At 39.1% G+C, this 17,890-nt stretch overlaps 1 protein-coding gene and 1 long non-coding RNA gene across 5 annotated transcripts in view; one reads left to right on the forward strand and one right to left on the reverse strand.

The window, feature by feature from the left end:
* LOC119567321 overlaps positions 1 to 14,304 on the forward strand; it is a 62,070-nt gene extending 47,766 nt beyond the window's left edge. Inside the window, exon 2 of the long non-coding RNA XR_006284684.1 lies at positions 12,053 to 14,304. This is a non-coding gene — a long non-coding RNA (uncharacterized LOC119567321). The remainder of the gene's footprint in view (positions 1 to 12,052) is intronic.
* Positions 1 to 17,890, reverse strand: part of PDE11A (phosphodiesterase 11A) — a 226,144-nt gene that overhangs the window by 63,243 nt on the left and 145,011 nt on the right. The window lies entirely within an intron of this gene.

The raw sequence follows: 17,890 nt of genomic DNA on the forward strand, positions 1-17,890 counted from the left end.
ATGTTAAACATACAGCCCTGAATCCTCAGAATTCCCAGGAGACTTCCTGTACAGTGGAGTGAATTTCACTGAATTTCTTTTCCAACAAACAAAAACACCTAAAAAAGTTCTCTTCTTGGAGGACAGGTGGGATTAAGGCTCCAGGGACTGGATTAGAGAGGTAAAATTTTCAAGGGTGCCTCATGATTTAGAAGCCACTGAAAGTCAACTTGAGAGATTTAAGTCCAATAGGCTTTCAATGGGATTTAGGCTCCTAGTCACTTGGACACCTTTGAAAATTTTACACCTGATGAGTAGATATTTGTATCTTTCTCAGAATGACTGAGAACATCATTATGCACTGAAGTCTCTTTCCCCTAGTATAGGCAGGATTATTACAAATACCTTCATTTCATCCTTATTCAGGGACGAGTCACATAGCCCTACTGTAATCAGAAATGTACATGCCCTCATTGGTTGTAGCCAAATTGGGCTCAAAACAAAGATTTGATTTAAACACAAATTGTTTTCATGACCCCTCTTAACACACAAGGCCCGATTATTCTTCTCTTTAAAAAGCTACCGGAGGGCCAAAATTTCCTGTCACCTTCAGACCAAAGAACTTCCAGTGTAGCATTCACTCCTGTGGGTGGGACTCGGCAGCCTATGGTGGAAGCTGCGGACCATAAAATCATAGGGTTAGAAGGGAGCGCAAGGGTCATCTAGTCTAACCCCCTGCCAAGATGCACGATTTGTTGTGTCTAAACTATCCAAAACAGATGGGCATCCAGCCTTCTTTTGAAAACCTCTGGTAAAGGAGCTTTTACCGCCTCCCTATGCAGTCTGTTCTTACAGTTAGGAAGCTTTTCCTGAGATTTAATCTAAATCTGCTATGTCGTAGTTTGAACCCATTGCCTTCTGTGGCAAGAGAGAACCACTTTTCTCCATCTTTTTTATGGCAGCCTTTCAAGTATTTGAAGACCACTGTCATGTCCCCCTTCAATCTCCTCTTTTCCAAACTAAACAAACCCCATTGCTTCAGCCTTTGCTCATAATTGGACACCGTATCCAGCTGAGGCCTCACCAGAGCAGAGTAGAGTGATACTATCACCTCTCATGACTTTCATGCTATGCCTCTATTAATGGAACTTAAAATTGCATTTGTTTTTGCAACAGCATTGCATTGCTGAGTCACGTTGAGGATATAATCCACCACAACTCCCAGATCCTTCCCAGGGATCACCCAAGATTGGAGCACATGGATCAGAGCTGTGGCTGCCTTTACCCCGAAGTGTAAGGTGGGTGGTGCTGGCAAGAGCTCCATGTGCTGACTTCTCCCCTTGTGGCACCCATTTAGAGTCAGATACAGTCAGGCCCTTTTTCCTCCTCATTTCCTTGCTGCTTTTATTTTAATGTACAAATATTATCAAATGATTTTATAACATACATATGACAAGGTGAACTGCTAGGAAATGAATGACTGAGCCCTGATGAATCAATGTATAAAAGCTGGAATAATGGTCAGGGAGGCTCACTGAAGGCCAGTAGTTTTGTTCGGACCCCCGCATCAGAAATTAAATGGAACAAGAGGAGACATGCTAAGGTTATACAAAATTTAGCCTCTGGTTTTGGCTATTGTCAGAGACAGCACAGTGGAATAGATGGATCACTGGTCTGATCCTAGGCTTCTATGGCTATATAAGGTGGGGGCAGAACCTAAACAAAAAAACTTTTGAGCAAATCAAGATTTGGGAAGCACTGAGAGTTTATTACTTCAGCCGAAAGGTAAACTCTGGTGCTTATACCTCAGCAATGCTGGAGACAAGCATTTTATCGTGTTCTCCATCTTTGGAACATATTGGCTGCATAGATTTTGTTTCTTTATGTTGTTAGCATATAACTCAATGAAAAAAGATAGATAAATACTTATTCACTTGTGTTCTTACAGACTGTATGTATGTGTATATATTATATTATATAATCAGCTTCTGAAGTAAAAAGCCACACAGCGTTTTAAAGTGTTCATACTGTCAGGGCTGAAAAAAGCAATCACATGCAGGGAAAGAGCAAGCAAGCAAGCGAACCAAAATGGGAGACTTCTGCTGGTCTCACTAAGTATGTTTCCCATACTGGAAATAAACCTAGTGTCACATTCAGCCTGGTGAATGTTCCTGCAAACAAGTTTACTTTTAATCTTATTTTCAATTTGAATAAAATATTGCATTAAAACTGGCACACTGGCCAAAACTGCAATTTTGCCCTTGAAAAGATTTGCAAAATGTATTACTAAATATTAAATACCCTCAAATTCATCAACAAAAACAGATGTCTTTAAAACACTTTTGAGAAAAATATTTTCCCTACTAATTTGTGGATGACCACCGGTCAAAAGGTCATGGCAAGTGCCTTTCTATTTTGAGACTTGGAAATGTGTTACCACTGTCTCAAAATTGTGTGACTTTACAGGTTTCCCAAATGGTCTCAGAAACCATAGCTCTTTTAGATAAGAGGGAACTCCTGTTTTCCAGCACCAAAGCTATATCAAACTCTTAATTAACATAACACTAGTCTACTCTTCTTCGCTAGCCTGATATAACAGACAAGAGAAAAGGGTCAAGACATGATCTGTCGATAGAGATAATTCTAGGAAGGAGAACTCTTACATAGGGAGAAATTATAACATAGTGGAAACATGTAAAACAGTTACCAGGAACATTAAGTGGTGTGATTCAGTTTTGTAGCTCTTAGAGACAGGAGGTGGGAAATTTAAAGGGGCAGTGATTGTAATCTCTCCAGTCTCTTGAATTGCTCCTTGTCTAGTCATGATTCACAAAAGCTAGTGCACGCTGGTAAGCAACATTAGGAATTTCTTTCACACACTTCCGACACATCAAATCCTAACTGTAGTCATTTGAATAATTAGAATTGTTTATTTACATAGATCTAAATTTTGGGCTTCCCATTTGATAATAAGAACACAGTGCAGGGGACCACACTATATCTTGCAGTGAAATCTGGAAATTGTAAAACATTTTAGGTTGATCTTTGACAATGGAGCATCCTTAGTGTCCCTCTATTCCATATTTGACATTCAAATTTGCAGCAGATTCTACAGTATCCTGCTTATAAAATATTCACTCCCATGGTGGCCATCTTACCAAGTGGACAGAGTGGATTGGCACTTGAGAGACATGGATGCTGTTCCCAGCTCTGCCAATGGCCTGCTGTGTGAGCTTAATCTCTGTGCCTCAAATACCTTTATTTCTTTACACAGAAATCCCCATAAAAACTATTTTATATGTGCAAAGAAATGTAAAGACACTTAAGTGACATTTCTTTATAAGCAGACATTGTTATTAACTGTAATGGGCCAAACTTTGCTTCCATTTACAACTGCACAAGGCCAAACCCAGTGTCTCCAGGGTGTGGCGCATCTGAAATACCTTTCTGCCTCTCCCTCTAAAGAGAATGGAGCTAATTGTTTCAGATCAGGGATATTTTAATGCCCAGAGCAAAGGTGGTTTTAAGGGTCTCCATCTGCCATTGCATCCTGCTGATGGTATGTCTCTGCCCTTCATGATGCTGAATCAGCATCTCCTCCCAAGTGATCTGCAGCGGCAGAAAGAGGACAGTGGCCTCTAAAGAGAATTTTTGATTATTTATAGTAAAAGGAGTGAATGGGGAATAGAATCAAGGAGAGTTTGCAAGTGTTCTGTCTGGATTTGAGTTCTGATGTGCCTAGCACAGTAACGTTGATTTTTTTTGCGCCACGGTCAAAATTACCACTGTAAATATTGGTACGGCTCTTATTTGCCCTTCAACAACTCCTCCTCCCACTTCAACTACCCGCAAAGTTTGGTCCCCAAAATGGGTCACACTACATGGGAATACTGAAGTAACTGGAAGCAGAGTGAGTAATGAAGTGGAGACAGTAGGAGGAATCTAGGGTTTTTGAGGGTGCTTTATGGACACCTTATACACACACCCCTCACTTAACCATCCACAGGTCTATCAGTCTCCCTGCTCCCTTACATTCCAGATTTCCACATCTCATTTCTGACACAAAGAGTTCCACTTTGTGTATCAACATAACCAGTCTGGGTGTCCCCTTCTCCACTGCAAAAATTAACTCTATTGCCCTCTGACTCGAAACTTGTGGGTAAGCTGTATGGACACTGGTGCATACCAGAGCCTGGAATGCTTCTGATCACTGGCATGCTGCAGCATTTGAAGCACCCAAGCTATAGCTGCTTCTGCTTATTGATAGGGCATGTAGGGGGCTACTACACAGAAAGGTACCTCAATTAACCTTGCCCTCATGAAGCTTAAAATGTGACACTAGCACTGACTCCTACTAGGAGACTCTGCTGACCTTGGCAGCATTGCAGGCATCATATTTTCACAGGAATTAGGTGTTGTTAAGCAACTGCTCCAGTATTGTCGATATAAGTGTTTTCCAGCAACATCAGACATGCATATTTTTTATTCAACTTATTTTCACCTTAGAAGACACATTGGCTGAGCCCATTGCAAAATAAATAAATACATCCTTTCATGTATTTATACCTGCTCCTGTATTTTCACTCCATGCGTCCGATGAAGTGGGTTCTAGCCAACGAAAGCTTATGCCCAAATAAATTTGTTAGTCTCCAAGGTGCCACAAGGACTCCTCGTTGTTTTTGCTGATACAGACTAAAACAGCTACCGCTCTGAAATAAAAAAAATTGGTTCTTCTGGGGGCAGATAGATTGAGATAAATTTCTTTGCCTCCCCCTTTGTCAAGTAAAGATCAAGGAAGTGCCCTTGCACCATTTCTCAAGAGGGTATAAAAGCGACAACAGCAGAGGAAGCTTTCAGAGAATAAGCTATGTAAGGAGGCAGTGTGTTTGAGGAAATATGGTACTGGCCTGGAAGTCAAGACATCTGGGTTCTGGCCCTACTGCTGCTACTGACCTACTGAATGACCTTAGGGAAGTCACTTCATCTCTTTATGTCATGGCTTCCTCATCTATAAAATGGGAATAATCATTCTTACCTTCCTTTGCAAAGTGCTTTGAGATCTGCAGATGAAAAGCATTATATTCCTTTGTCCTCAGCTGGCAAGTTACCAGTGCTGAATCCAGTTTACATACAAAGTTAGAACAGGAAAAGTGTGTTCATCACTGTTTCAGAAAGCCATGTTTGGATGGTCTAACCAAATATTACATATGGTCATTATTAGTACTAGTATTTACTTTAACAAAATTCACTGGGTTAATAAAACTATTTATTCAGCTTTTTCTATTAAATAATAGAAGCACTTGCTAAGCAACACATCACCCACCTAAACAGAACATTTGGATAACTCTGACTTAGTCTGGAAAAGAGAAGACTGAAAGGGGACATAACAGTTTTCAAGTACATAAAAGGTTGTTACACGGAGGGGGGAGAAGAATTGTTCTTCTTAACTCCTGAGGATAGGACAAGAAGCAATGAGCTTAAATTGCAGCAAGGGAGGTTTATGTTGGGCATGATGAAAAACTTCCTGTCAGGGTGGTTAAGCACTGGAATAAATTGCCTAGGGAGGTTGTGGAATCTCCAGCATTAAAGATTTTTAAGAGCAGTTAGACAAACACCTGTCAGGGATGGTCTAGATAATACTTATTCCTGTCATGAGTGCAGGGGACTGGAGTAGATGACCTCTCGAGGTCCCTTCCAGTCCTATCTTTCTATGATTGTGAACTGTGGGCTGAGAACAAAAGTATGATATTTACCTTGTGTTTCAGTGTAGAAACCTATTTGTGTATGAAACACGGGTTTGGGGATTTTTAAATTTTAGTCTTATAATGGCCAGGTAGGATAAATGGTTAGAACAACACTTCAGATACTGACTCGGTGTTTCCACAAGTAAATGCTGAAATAGAGTTGCAGTTTTTTAAGTCATTCTTTCAAATATTTCTGATCAGTCAGTTGATCCTTTCAGAATCAGCTATTTTTTTCCAAACTAGGACTCATGAGCAGAGATAAATGTCATAGGGTACTGAAGTAAAAATGTCACATTTCAAAATTTTGTCACAAAATATAATAGAAAAGAGCACAGAATACATTATTTATGTTGTTAAAATCAATGTTCAGTGTTAAAATTGTTTTCTAGCACATAGAAACAAAATGAATGACACACATTTTTTCTCTTTATAGGCTGTTTTAAAAGAACAGAGGCATAAAATAAAAGTGATTAATGGTCTAAACCATCTATTATTGTTAGGGGTAAAGTATGTAACTATGGATTAGGCATTCTACAGGGCAAGAACTTTCCAAACAATGATCTCCCAAGGTGCACATATGGAGAGCTAATGTGCTTCTGACCTATTTTTATAGAGGAATTGGAAATAATTAGTAGGCCATATACCACCATGTAGTAACAGTTGATTTTTTTTAATGGTTACCAGTATAGGTGAAGAGCTAATACTAATCCATTAGTGCAGTTCCAGCCCCAGAGATTAAAGAGCCACAAGCAGCAAGACTAGGGGAAGTGTTTCCCAAATCATACTGCAGAACAGGGTCAGACTTGCAGGCTGCCTATCCCCACAAGGCCCCAATCTGCTTTTATGGGGGAGAGGGCCAACTTGCTGCCCCCATGAAGAGGCAGGGTGGGTAATGAGGATGGGCTACGCACCCCATGTAAATGCACGAGGGCAAGGAAGCCAGGTTTTTCCGTTCCTGCAATAGATTTAGGAGGGAAAGGAGAGGTCAAGTTGCCCCTCCCAGAAGATACAGCAAGTGGAGAGAGCCCATTAAGGGAGACAGGAAATAGTCACACTACTCAAAGGACAAGGGAGAAATCCAGGGTCATCTGGGGGCAGAGGAAATGTTCCAAACAAGTCTTCTAACCCTTCCTATGAAGGAGGGAAAGAGGAAGGTGTGAGAGAGGAAGGGGGGCTAGGAGAAGACGGCTTTAAAAATACATTTGCAGTAGATGTGTGCAGGTATTAAATTACTCTACACTCTACATCAGCAGCATTCACTGCATTTGATCCAGCTGCGGCAGCTTGATGCAATTGCAAGTATTGACCCTATTGGCCAGAGGAAAAAGTTGAACTATGCAATCTGATGTACAGTCAGATGGCAAGCTGGTACAGTCTTGGAAACATGCACATTACTGAAGCAGGATGAAGATTTCCTTTTGCCTGTGCAGCTTTTTTTTCCTAAGTGTTTGTGACATATCAGGCTGGCAGAATAGTGACAGATGGGAGAAGCTATGCAAATACGAGTGGGCTAGTGTTCCATTATGGATAAAATCTTATTTCAGATCTACTGTGACAGCTATAGCACAATTGTGTAAAATTGACTTTAAATCAAAATCAAATTAACAATATCTTCAGATAAATAACATCCATTTACATCTAGAAAACCTCAAAGTTCTCCTACAGAATTTCATCTTTATCTTGTTCTTTTTAGTTTCCTTTGAGTTGCAAGTATAGGTTTTAAAAATATACCAAACATGCTGAATCATTAAATCACAGCTTAGGCACCTTCAGGGCGGCCTTGCTTCCCTTAACACTGTCAGCTTTTTTTTTTTTTTTTCCCCTAAAGAAGTCTTGCCTTACTATGGCTCTTGCAAAGCTAACAGGGCTAGCTTGAGTTCCTGCGGCTCCTGACAGGCTGATTTGTAAAACTGTACAGTGACACAAAGCTAACCTTCCCTCCAAACCCTGAAGTGAAGTATGATACTTCTGCAACGTTGCTCAGCCCTGATAGTTGACAGCAAATGAGCAAGTTCAAATTCCAAACCCACATCCTCCCCTTCATGGGGCACACACTGTTCTATGCCAATGACTGAACCTAATCGTGGAGTGTAAGAGCTCCCAAGTAAGCTTTTTAAGGAGATAGGGAAAGGAAAAAAAGACTCCTCGGCAGTGGATTTCTGCGAGAAGGTGGACATTTTATAAGCTCTCTGGAGACACCTGCCCTTTCAACTCTTAAGATTAATATTTATTATTTACTTATATTTATTTAGCACATTTCTTCCTAAGGGATCCCAAAGTGTTTTACAAACTTTGTAAATGATCTGTACAAACAGGAATCACTTTCATCCATCTTTAAAATGCTTCAGGGTTGAAGGTGGTAGCTGTTTAACAAAACCTTTGGCAGTTCTAGGGTTCACCTTGAAGATTTCTTATCTTAAGTAATGACTGGGCCCAAATGCAGACGTCTCATCCTCTCCCACTTTCTCCTTCTCTCTCTTCCTCTCCTTTTCTTCTTTCCCTTCATTTATTCATTTGAAGATGTAGGTTAAAATGTTAATAGGTAGTACTAAGCATCTTTAGATTTCCAACAAAATATACTATTTTTATTTCCCATTTCTGGGATTTTTATACAGTGTCTCATCATACAGTACTCTAATCAAGCAGGGGTTTCAATTCATGATATTTTCCTATGGCCTAAAGCTTTCAAAAATGGTTTCTTGCCCTGTTAGTCGCAAAGATTTTGTATTTACTACAAAAATCAGTGTGCGGCTGTCTTGATGAGTCTGTAGAATAAAACAAAAGCTCAGACAGTGGTAGAAATTTTCCCCATTCATTTTAATGTGATGGTAACTCTAAAGCCCAGCTGTTAACATTTACTACTGAAAAGGACTTCAGTATTGATGCAAACTGGAAAAAGAGATTTTCAAACCCAAAAAACAATTTACCTTTGTGTATTCTCTTTGCTATTTATTGAAGTATTTGTGTGTGATGAATAAGAGCTTTTTCCCACCCAAACCAGCGTCTACATTTACTTCATCCTGCATAGTCATAATTCTGTTTTATGATATCAGTCTGTTTCCATGGATATAAAACAGATTCAGGTAGGGGAAAAGCTGTGATGGAAAATGCTCAAAGATTTTTGGAATACTAGTTAACCTGCAATGAGTGCTGAATGCCTTCAGTAACAAGGAGAAGAGGGCCAATCAAGCATATATATTATTACAAGAGTACCATGTAAAACTTATTTTTCGATTCAAAGAAACGCCCAAAGATGTCAGCAGGTTGTCACAACAGAATGTCACAATTTCTGGGATACCACAGATACCAGAAACTTCTCCAGAGCAATGGAACTGACCCACAGGGGATTATGTGAGTGGTGGTTTCTCAGGAGCTAAGCCAGCTCCCTTGCCTTTCCTGAGGACCCTATTCCAAAGGACCTGGGGACCTGGAGATACAAGAAGAGTGTCAGGAACGAGAAGGATGCCCAAGTTGTAGCAAAGGAAGAGTAATTACTTCTCTCGTCAGCACGGTGGAAGTGGCTCTTGTGGAGCTGGGGAGATGCCAAGTAATGAATGGTTTGAGGAGGACAGGAGAAGCAAACATAGTGGGTGACCAAAAGCAGTTCAGCTGCCTGCTCAAAAATGTGTGGGTAAACTGTGGTAAGTTTATAGTCTTCTCTTCTGAAGGAAGCCAGTTGATTAGCCGTTTGACTTAAACTGTAAGCTCTTCAGGGCAAGGCCCATCGCTTTTATGGGTTTGTACTGGACCTACGACAATGCCTTCAGGTGCTTTCACAATACAAATAATAAATAATGATGATGATTTGGAACAAAGGCCATAAAAAAGGCTGAATCCAGGAACAGTGGAGTGAGGTTAGTCTGGTTAGTGGCGAAAAGGAAGGAGACAGATTAAACTACTGCTACTACCTCCGATCCCTACATCATGAAGGAATGCGCGTGATGCATGGAAATGGAGAAGGCCACCGAGCAGTAACATGAGTTGAGGAAGTATGAATTGGCAGGCAGTTTCTACAGGAGACTGTCCCCTATCTAGGGGGCTAGTTGTGGGAGACTGAATTAGACTATACATAGCATAGTCCTTTTATTAACTAACTACAGCCTTTCCTTTCTACCTTCTATAGTAAAGATGCGCAAGTGGTTATCTAGAACCCATTTAGCGGTCGAGCCTATATGGGGCTAGACACAAAGCGTCTGCTTCTTTTGCCTTCAAGTCTGTAGTAAACCGGGGATTGTATTAAGAGCCATGACACTCATGGGGATACAAAGTGGGGTCAATTACACTATTAAAATGCAATATATAGATCTGCACATGTGCAGTCAAGATCATAACTACACTAGGAAACACTGATGTGCCATGTCCCCAGTTGTTGTTCTTGTTCACAGTGCTGGATATAGCTTGCTGCAAAGTGAAAGATGACAGAATTCTTCACAGAAATTTTCTCATAAAATATTCAGTTTACTGTTCTCGCCTGAGGTGCAATCTGTACAATATCTATGCAGTTGCAGCAAGAAACAGAAGTGCTGGAATCAAAATTTTCACATATTTAAAATGTTTATCATTTAAAAGACTACCCAACATATTTCTTCTATTAGAAAATATGTTCACTCTGCCTGGCCTTTCGCTAGGAGAAAAAGAAGTAGTTGCATGAACTCTTTTAATCTACAGAATTCTGCATCAGTCTGACAGGTAATGAAACAATATAATAAATAACTTTTGCCAAACTGTAATCACTTACTTTTACATACTAAATAATAGATTCTGTCTGTATGACACATGCCTAATGGTCTCTGTGTGCCCACTTACACACCTGAGTAACTTTACTCCATCAAGTAGTCCCAGTGAAGTCCAACGGAAATTACTCATGGGAACAAATTTACTCGCATGCATGTAGTGATATAGCAGCCTCCCCTCACTCCAGTATTAGTTTACAGAGATTCGTGAGATGAAATTTTTGATGGGGGGGGGGGGGGGGGGAGGGGGTTGATTCTAACAGATCTGAACCAGTGAGGGTATTTCTTTAGGTTCTTTCTCACCTCACTCCCCTGTGCAACAGCAATAAACTGCCTATGTTGCTAACATATTCCAGTACATGCACACTCAAAAACACTATTACAGTTTGAAATTATACTAGAATTACCTTCTTCAGAATTTTACATTTTTAAAGAAATGGTGCTCAACTACCAGCCTTAATATGGAGCAAGGATGGCACCCAGTGGCCAAACACGTTCATCTCACAGTGGATTTATTTCTTAGGGATTTCCAGTTTCTGACCTCTCCTGAACTTTCTAATTGCAAAGAGGTTCTAGCTCAAATGTAAACAATTTGGCTCTACCTAAAAAATGTAAAGGGATGTTACCAAGCTAACTTTGGCAAAAAAAATTGTAAAAATAAACTTTTATTTAAAAAAATTATAGGAATATTACCATTAATATTTTAAAAACAATTACAGTAGAAGATTGTGAAAAAATAATCAAGCATTTCCCGGTAGCATTTGCAACCAAAACGTTGCAGCATTTTGCTAGAGCAAACGAGCCAGAAAGTGAACTGGGCTTTTAACAAGGGAAAAACTGCCTACTCCATTTTCATTACCCACACTGAAAAAAGCAATTTCCCCCCATCACGAATACAAAGGATTTTGCTTTTTAATATGATTTTTTAAGATGAACATTTTCCTTTTGCATTCAAATAGTATGTAGACAATACTAGAGCTGGTCAAAAATTCCAGTGAAATTAAATTTGATGAAAAACAGAAAATATTTTTCATGTTTTCCGACCAGTGGATGCTATAGAAAAAAGTCAGGTTAGATCGGTACAAAATATGTAATTTTATACAGTTTTGTACTAGATTACTTTGAAGAGTTCTGTAAGTATTTAGAGCAAATATCAATACAATGCTCCTAATAAGGCCAGATTGGGAACCCGGTGTTCCCAATAGTGAGCAATTCCATACGAGTCATCTCAATGTCAATAGGGTACTTCTGTGAATAATTGCTCACCATTGTAAGTGGTTCACAATCAGATCCATAACGAGGGGCTTCACAATATGAGTGATCATTCCTAGAGCAAGGAGTCATTCTGGACTAGTTCTGACTTGACTTGAATGTACAGACACTCTGTCTTTATTGCTATCTGCATGTCTTTTTCCAGTATAAATTTGTAAGTGTTCATAACTGACTCATACTACTTTATCATTTGACAAGTGTTGATGCTTGATCGTAAAGCAGATATTCCTCTCATTCAGATGATATCTTCTATGGACTACATCTTATCTTTCTTGCATTGTGGTTGGTTGAATATAATAATGCTGGACTGCATTTTTTCCACAGAGCTTTTCAGATGAAGAGATTGCTGTAGAGGAGGGTGACCAATCAGATTGAAGGAAAGACAATAGCTATACTGGATAATGAATCATTTCACCTCCTGCTATGAATGATGCAATGTCTCTAACATTTGCTTGGAAAAACAAGCAAACTGGAAACAGCATCTAAGCCCTGAGGCAGCATTTCTGGACACCACAATGAATGCAACAAAAGGAGAAATTTAACAACATATATAAACAACGTAACCAATATAAACAACATAACTGATAGCAGCAACACTCTAACACATGAAGTCTTTTAGCATGGGGTAAATTAGTTAACATCAATCCCTTTTCTTACATCGTTCCCTTTTTAAGGTTTCTCAACCTGACTGTTGTCAAAATATCATTACTGTAGTGAAAACAATTACCTAATAAAGTGAAAAAAGCCAGCAGTAAAGGGAAAATGTCACTGATATTTTTTAGACTGCTGATTTGGGCATATTTTTTCCTTGGGAATGTATTTTTAATTTCTGTAAAAGGAGCCAGGAGCCCAGGTTAGGCGCTTTGATTTAGATTTATAGTAAAATACAATCAGTAAATAATTTTCAGTTTCTTTTCGTGCAGAATTCTTCCAAAAACGTAACTGAATGTCTTGCTTACTTGTATTATCTAGTTCCATTTTCCTGTTATTAAAAGTAATAGAAAACAAATTTCCTGTAGTTTATGGATAGAAACAACTAGGTAGAGCTTTAAAACCAATCAGATTTATATTCCAGTTTGACTATAATGTTGTCAACTTTCTATGTTAGAGGTACTCATTTATTATTTAATATAGCTATTTACGGCATTCCCTCATTCTGCAATCAGAACAACAATATTGCTTTTTGACGCTTGTTTTTTAACACATAGCATATAATCATATAGAGACATCATTTCCCTATAAAATTCTATAGAACACGCCTATTAAAAAAAATTCTACTAAATTCCATAATGTTGTGGGGTAATTTCCACAGAATTTTAATAAACATCTATAGACTCCTATTGTTTAATTCCTATTAGATTATATAAGACTGTTCTATAACAGATGTTCTACTAAAGTCCTAAGATCTTTAAATAAAGGACTCACTAATAATCACAGAAAACATCAGAACCATCTCAATTTTCAGCCTAAACCTCAAGGCATTTTGGACAGGTTTATGATAATCCACCATAATCTTTTGTACTGGTATAGTACCTACTAATTCAAGAATCTGTGAGCCTTACAGAGGAGTTTGAATATTATCCTCTTTTTACAGATGGGGAAACAAAACATAAAGAGGTGAAGTGACTTGCCCTTCTCATTCATGTGATCCATCAGTGACAGAGCTGGGAACCTAGCTAAATACCAACACTTAGATACTATAGTGGCAGACCCCATATAAATACACTAGACAGATATACAGACATCATCCTGGAATCTAAACATTCCACCTGTCCTGCAAGAAAAGAGAGTGTGTTTTTGCCGCATGAACTCAATATTATTCAATTGAAATAACTAGAGGTTTTTTTTTTTTAACTGAACTTAAAAAAGGAAACACTGTAATGAAATTTTTCCAACATTTTTTTACATCTGTAGATCTGGTGACTTTTTTTAAATTTCAACCTAATTTCAATTTAATTTTATTTGGACTGTCCATCACAGAGTATCTAAGAATGTGTATAAAATTATAACCTCAGATAATGGATGTACTAAACTCATTTTATACCATTACAGCTGGTGCCTTCACAGAATTCAATTTATGCAAATAAGTTGTCTAATCAGTGTGTCCAACTGTTTAGATTGTCAGGTCGAGTAGCAGTAGTAAAATTTGTTTCCCTTTTTTAGCTCAGTTTTCCTCAATCTTTATTTTATGAAATATCTGTAATTTTTAAGAGACAAAAATCCAAGCACAACTTTGTTTTCCACAATTAGGCTAGTCCTTTTTGAGCCACAGTTAAGCCAAAGTAGCTGAGACAGAAGGGATATATTATTATCACTACATTCTGAATCAAAGATTTTGTACGGTAGGTGATCCATTATTTTTGTCATGTGGCTCTCCTGTGTACTGTTCACCCTACAGAAGGGACTATCTCAAAAAGCAATAAATAATGCATCATAGCCATTAAATATTGATCTGGCTTATACCATTCAGAGCTGCACAATTAGGTTAGCTTTTTAAAAATAGCTTCTTGTATATTACACATCAAGAGAGGAGTGTTTGCACATTCTCTCTGTAAAATACATTAGTTGAATTTTAAGGTGATGTGTGTTTGTGGGTGTGTTTATTTGCTATCTGAGTTTTAAAACTGATCTAATACATAGCACTTGTTTAATCCTATCTCAGGATTCAGTGACTCTTTCTTTCTAAAAATATCCAGTTCAGAGGCTCAATCCTGCATTCTTTACTCTTGAAGGCTGGATTTCTAAATCTGGATAGCACTGGGAAAAAGACAATGATGTTTCAGGCGTGGTGAACCTAGATCCCAATGAGAAGGCGCCAGACAGGCAGTATAATACAACTCTATAGGACATAACCGAATATAGGCTAAACAGAGTTTGGTTAACGGAGGCTTTTCTGTTCAATAATATTACAAATGATTTTAGCCAAACACTAATAATGGGAGTATGGAAATTAGAAATGTCTGCCTAATTTTAAATCAAAGAGACAACAGAGTACTTTAACTTCCATTCTGACTTGGCACACAGCTTTTAAAGACACAAATAGTCCTAGTTTCCCAATAAATTAAAGAAAATGAATTCATGTAGATATGGGGGCATGATCCACCACTGTGACTCCAGTTTTATGCTGATGTAACTCATTTTGTTTGTAATGGAATTACACAGATGTAAATCAGGAGAAATATAGCAGTGAATCAGGCCCATGACCTTCAGTAAAATAATCCTGAAACATAGGAGAGGAGATTTGCCTCCATAGTAGAACTGGGTGATTTCAAAAATGGGAGAAATATTCATTTGAATTTTTAAGGAACTTGCTTCATCTTTGTATTCATCACTCTTGTCTTCAATTCCTGTGAACATTCATATGATTGAGTTTTAGATGCAAGAATACTTCTGGAAAGCACATTTTAACCTCATGAGCACAAATGTTTACAGAAGGCTGATTTTAAATTTGCTTCCTGGAAACAAAGCACTTGCAGCAAAAGTCTGCCTATAAGAACTATGCTGTTCAAGTCAGAGAATAGAAATAATACAATGTGATTTGTATGACCAGTCCAAACTAAGCAACAGAGATCCAAATAGCAAGCCATCAGAATTTAAATGAACATTACAAAAAATGTTGAATAATTCTGAGTAACAAATACATTTGAGGGAATCTGTTCATGGACATTCTGTGAATAGGAAAAGATTAAATTTGTCTAGTGCATTATGTATTAGAAACTATTTCTTCAGCTGTAGACCACAGTGTAATATTATGTTTATATGTCTATTACTTTTACTTTTGTACATCATTCACAGGAGCAACATCCATTTTCAAATGGAAGATAGGAGTACTGTACACATCCCAATTATGGGAACAATGGTGGGAAACCTAATACTGTTAGTCCTGATTGTCTTTAGTAGCTCTAGTGGTGTAAATTTCCCTAATTCCCTCCCCCATCTAAAATCCACTGTTATTCTGTAACTACAGAAACTGAAAAAGGATCCCAGTCTGCATTGTATGCCAACCCCAAACTCTCATTGATTACAATGACTTTTTAAAATTGGCAACAAATGCAGGTTTGGACCCTAAAGATTCATTTGTTGTTAACTGAGATCCCAGCCCCACTGTAGTAAGCACAATATACACATTAACAGTGCATAGATAGCCTGCCACACTAAGAGCTTACAATCAGAATAGACAACACAGACAAAGGTTGCGGGAAGAAAGCATTGTTATGCAGTTTTACAAATCGGGGATCTGAGGCAAAGAGAATGAAATCCTAGGCCCACTGAAGACATTGGCTAAGCTCCCTTTCACTTCAATGGGGCCTGAATTACGCCCAGAGAAATTATGTAATTTTTGTCCAAGGGCTACATAGGAAGTATGTGGCAGAACTGACTACTGAACCTAGATCTCTTGAGTCCACTCCAGTGCCCTAGCCAAAACACCAACCTTCCTCTCTCATCATATGACAAAGTGAGTTACATAAATTACATTTTATCATTCTTCTGTGTCATTGACAGCAGAAAGAAAAGGAGTACTTGTGGCACCTTAGAGACTAACCAGTTTATTTGAGCATGAGCTTTCGTGAGCTACAGCTCACTTCATCAGATGCATAGCATATCGTGGAAACTGCAGAAGACATTATATACACACAGAGACCATGAAACAAAACTTCCTCCCACCCCACTCTCCTGCTGGTAACAGCTTATCTAAAGGGATCCTCAAGTAGAGCCATTTCCAGCACAAATCCAGGTTTTCTCACCCTTCCTCTCCCCCCCCCCCCCCACATACAAACTCACTCTCCTGCTGGTAATAGCCACAGCAGAGTACATGAGGAAATTTCCATGAAGTCAGTAGAGTTGTACCCACTTACACCAAGCCTACATTTCATAGAGTTCTCCCTCTCACACTGGCCTTTTGAGAAATGTATGCTAAGAAACTAAGTGCTTATAGACAAAAACAGTGGAGTAAATGTATTTTCACGTTATTTTATTCAGTTGTTTTAATGATAAAAAGTGAAAAGGGCTGGTGTCATGAATTTTCAAAGAGCAATGATCCATATACAGGAACTCCTCACTTAACGTTGTAGTTATGTTTCTGAAAAATGCAACTTTAAGTGAAATGATGTTAAGCGAATCCAATTTCCCCATAAGAATTAATGTAAATAGGGGGGGTTAGGTTCCAGGGAATTTTTTTTCACCAGACAGAAGACTATATTATACTGTATATATACATAAGTTTTAACAATTTAATACTGTACACAGCAATGATGCTTGTGAAGCTTGGTTGAGGTGGTGGAGTCAGAGGGTGGGATATTTCCCAGGGAATGCTTTAGCGCTAAATGATGAACTAGCACTCGGCTGAACCCTCCAGGGTTAACACGTTGTTCATGTAGCCTCACGCTCTGCACGGCAGCACAAATGGAGGGAGGGGAGACAGCATGGCAGACAAAGCCACGCACCCTGTGCGTGGGGGAGAGAGATGTGCATTGCCCCTTTAAGTATGCTAACCGCACTCTAAGTACATTGCGTTTTTAAGTAGATCAGGAAGTTGAGACAGCAGCTGCTAGCAGCAAGCTCCCTCTGTCCTGAGCCCTGTCGTGTCCCCCACTGCTCTATGGAGATGGAGGGGGGCAGGGGAGGGGGACACCCTGACATTAGCCCTTTTCTTCCGCCCTCCCTGCACAGCAAGCAGGAGGCTCCCAGGAGCAGATCCAAGGCCGAGGGCAGGAGCAGCACATGGCAGTGGGGGTAGGGACAGCTGAACTGCTGGGAACTGATAGCCTGCTGGGCGGCTGCCACACAGGGAATTTAGGGGAGTGGGGAGTTGATAGGGGGGCTGTCGGTCCACCCTGGTTCCAAGCCCCCACCAGCTAGCTCCAATGGGCTGCTCTTCCTGCAAGAGGTGGACAAAGCAGGCAGCTGCCAAACAACGTTATAAGGGAGCACTGCACAACTTTAAATGACCACGTTCTCTAATTGATCAGCAACGAAACAACGTTAACTGGGACGACTTTAAGTGAGGAGTTACTGTAATTGGATTTCTTATTGAGATGGAACCTCCAATAATAACAACATTTTGGTATGACCCCAAATGCTGGGTTATTTAGAGAGTAACTTCTAATAATGTAAGCATTTTTAAAAGAAGGCAACCCAGTTTTGAGACCTATTATCAGTGAA

Source organism: Chelonia mydas, chromosome 11 (genome assembly GCF_015237465.2).
Source record: "Chelonia mydas isolate rCheMyd1 chromosome 11, rCheMyd1.pri.v2, whole genome shotgun sequence".
Lineage (NCBI taxonomy): Eukaryota > Metazoa > Chordata > Testudines > Cheloniidae > Chelonia > Chelonia mydas.